At 31.3% G+C, this 4087-nt stretch overlaps 1 long non-coding RNA gene across 1 annotated transcript; it reads right to left on the reverse strand.

The window, feature by feature from the left end:
- On the reverse strand, positions 2670-3837 carry LOC108662562. The gene is made up of 3 exons (XR_001928447.1): positions 3798-3837; positions 3065-3138; positions 2670-2707 (listed from the first exon to the last, which is right to left on the reverse strand). It is a non-coding gene; the product is annotated as an uncharacterized LOC108662562 (long non-coding RNA).

Here is a 4087-nt window from a genome sequence, read left to right on the forward strand (position 1 = left end):
CAAAAGGAGCGCTGTAACTTATATGGGGTGTGCCGTGGCGTTAGGCTGGAAAAATTGAAGAAATAAGGTGGAAAAGAGCAAGCTATGAGCTGACTATTTCCCTATTGGGCTCTACACTTATTCTAAGCCCAAATTAAGAGTCTTTAGGCTAAAATAGTTTAGTTCAAGTAAAATTAGGTCAAGTTAGATTATAAATAGTTAGCTTAAGGAAAAGTTAGCCACACATACATACACATAGACACATTGAGGAGATACCCTAAGAGAGATTCAAGAAACTAAAAGTTAAGGCTAAAGATTGAAAGATCAAGGTTGCAAATATTTATTTATTTTCTTCCTTAGCTTTTATTATTCTTGATTACTCTTAATGGCTAAACTTCATATGCTTTTAGTTTTTATTTCAATTATGACTAGCTAGATTTCTTTTTCTAGGATTGCAATTGAACTCACATGTAGTTTAAATTTTTAATCTCTTTCTAGGTTATTTTCAATGGGATTTAATTGTTTATTCCAAGTTGTTCTTAATGCTTTTAACTGACTGGCCACCAATTATATTGATCTAGGAACCTAAACAAACTTAGGAAAGGGAGTTTAGTGTAGAATAAAATTGGAATAACATATGATCATATTTATTTCATTGAATGAATAAAGTGATTTGTGTTTAGGACAAGAATATACCTATATGCCGTATGTAGCTAGATTAGAGCCTGAACTTAATGAGTCTATTTGAATTTCAATTCATATAGAAATATAGTGTTTTGATTAAAATAGATATTTTTATAAGAGATTCAGGAAAGCATTATAAATAATTGAGAACTATAGGGTAGCAATTTAACCCATTGGAATAAGTTAAGAGAAAGAGGTAAGATTGAAATGAAGTGTGAGGGATATTGTAATTATAAACTTTTCTAATTTAATTTTTATTCAATTATATTTTTTCTTAGATTTTTAATTAATGTTAATTAGTTTAGTTTTAGTTTTAGTTGATTAATTTTTAATTAAATTAGTTATCCAAATTTTGATCGTTTGAATAAAACTAAATTATTTTAATTTTAGTACTTAGTAATATTCTAGATCAATTCTTTGTGGGATCGATACTCTACTTGCTAAATACTATCTGTTCGATGCGTATACTTGCATAGGTTGTTGTCGATTTTGCACATGCAAGTATATGTATCGAACAAGTAATATAGATATTAAGTCTAGATTATCGTTCCCATAAGGATTTGTTTCTAAAGTTTCACTAAGTACTAAAATTATATAACAAATTAATCTTATTCAAGCTAACCAAAAATTGAAAAGCTAATCAAAGACAAAATTAAAAATAAACACTCAATTAACTAGCAAAATTTAAATATTTTGAGAGAAGCAGTATATTAAAGAGACCTAGGATTATTGGTTCATTCAACATTTCATCTAATACCAGCTTTTCTTGTAATTTAACTTTCCTGGGTGATTTTATTAACCTAGAATCCAAAGCTATGAGCAAGTTTCCATCGAGATACGTGCACAAATACCTAACTTAATTAGTTCACTATATGTCTATCGGAATCAATTAAATTAAGTTCATTAGCAAGTGTCCTAACTTGGCTATGTATGACAATTAGCATATGTCTACCTAAATAGCGAATCTGATCATCTAATTGACGTGAACATACACTATTCAAATCTTAGTCCAACCTAAAATCTCTCTGTTGAGTTTCAATTAGATTCACAAATCAATTAATTGTTGATCAGGCAATTAAAAGCCTTAAGAACACTTTTGAATAAGTAAAATGATACCCATTCATGATAAATAACAGAAAAACAAGTATTTAGACTATATGTGTCACGACCCGGAACTCCCATCGAGCCCGTGACAACCGTCGCGGAGCCTCGACAAACATTCTTCCCCCGAATGCCTTTTGAGACCTCGCAAGGCTTTTGTACCAGTTTTTCCATTCCTCTCTCTTTCTTTCTTTTTTTTAATAATAAAATAAAATAAAAATATTAATTAAAATGATCTATTTTAATGTAAAACAATATATATATATATTTTTGAAACATCAAAAATTAATTTTCTGCACATAAAAACAAAATCAATTTATACATACTGTAATATAGAAAACTGGAGTATGCAATTGAAATTACAATGACACGTGGGCCACCAAATAACTGAGAAGGTTTAAGTTTATAACCTTGCTTTCTAGGATGCAACTCTGAAATTTACTTATCGATGCAATTGACAGTCTACTGCGTATTTTGAGCTTGAAAAATGTATAAGAAGAAGGGATGAGATTATAAAATCCCAGTGAGTAGACAGACATCATCAAAATAATCTAAAGCCGAGTAATAGGAGACAATTAAAATAATTCATCCCAACCCATATAAATAATTGGATTTCATCCAATTACTCAACATGGCTTATGTACTTTTCAAAAACTTAGCCCTTGCCAAAAATCAATTCTCGGGGATACCCCGCGAAGGCATCTTACCGAGACCGCCAAGGCTATTTATTGTCACACACACAAATACATTTCACCTCTGACAACACAGCCGTTCCTTGGCGTTGGCTGAGTCCCAATTTCACGTGGTGGCCAGCGTGAAGTGTACTCAAATCCTACCTCGAGAGTTATTCTACGCGCCTCTCCAATCGAGGTAAGCTCAATAATTGGGAACCGTGCCCCTCTAATTAGGCTGGCCCACGGAACCCCCGTCACTGCAGTGCCCACTTTATAATCCACCAACCAATAAAATCACAATAGTATGACATGGCTCACTTAACACATTCATGGCAAATCAAAGCAGTTCACATATTCTTTAAATCATAAAAATAACCAATCATACCCACATTTATCATAAGCCATTTAATGTAAAATTATGGATAAACAACACAATCATAGTATAGGTCTCCAATTACTCTATTTTTGAAATCATTATTAAATTTTCAAAAATTTTATAAAATTATTTTATAAAATCCCATTTTCCCATAAAACACAATAATTTTCCAATTAAACCATTTTTCCATAAAATCACACAATTAAATAAATCTACTCTAGATAATTAAGACGATAGTAAGTTTACTCACTGTACTAGGAGTAGATATACTCCTATTCTCGATCCTCGGGTGTAGTCTTTTACCCGTATCAGATAGCTCACCACCTATCCACAATACATGACACAAAAAATTCAATAATTTGTGTCAAATCAATATATATTATTTCAGGCTCTTATCCATGCGTATGCACTAGATAGGGTGTGAAATGTTTGGACAATCGCTTAATCACAGTGTCCGACCTAACTCGCCTATACACGGTGTAAATTTCTAAAATCTCCAATTCAACTCCAATTCCATCCATTTCAATTTCAATTATCCAATTATATCCACAATACCTCAATGACTGTGAATGTGGTCCAATTTATCAGTTCGGACCACAAATTACGCTTTTACCCTTAGTGGGTAAAAATTTCAATTTTTTTGCACCAAAAATTCCCATTTAATTTCCAACCTCATAATTCATCATTTTTCCATCTAATTCTCTTAAAATAAAGTCAACCTCATCCTCACACACCATTGGCTAGATTCGGCCTAGAGAAATTCATGGAGAAAATGAATATTTTTCTTGTTGTTTTACTCATAAACATGCTAAACTAACACTAAACACTAACATAGTTCAAAATCAAATTAATCTAACAACTTTCTCTCTCTAAACCCATATGATCATATTTGAATCCATCATCAAAACACATAATTTAACCATGGAAAATAAGGAGAAATGCATGGAAATGATAAATCTTAAGCTAAGCTTGAAAAATCATACCTTTAAACACTTGATTCCTTGAAAAATCACACTTTTTCTTTGAATTTTCTCACTCTAGAGTTTGTTCTTATTTCTCTCTCTCTCCTGCTGGTTTTGGCTGACCCTCCAAATGAAGAATTCTGGAACTTTCAAGCCTTTTAATAGGCTTAATAAAATATTATTATTTTATTTACCTTTTGAATATTTTATTATTTTATTTTTTTCTAGCCATCTTTTTGACTTTCTTTTTCTACCACTCAATCCTCTTCACTTATCCATGTCTTCCATGAAATTTCTAGACTTTTCTAAAG

Source organism: Theobroma cacao, chromosome 6, assembly GCF_000208745.1.
Source record: "Theobroma cacao cultivar B97-61/B2 chromosome 6, Criollo_cocoa_genome_V2, whole genome shotgun sequence".
Lineage (NCBI taxonomy): Eukaryota > Viridiplantae > Streptophyta > Magnoliopsida > Malvales > Malvaceae > Theobroma > Theobroma cacao.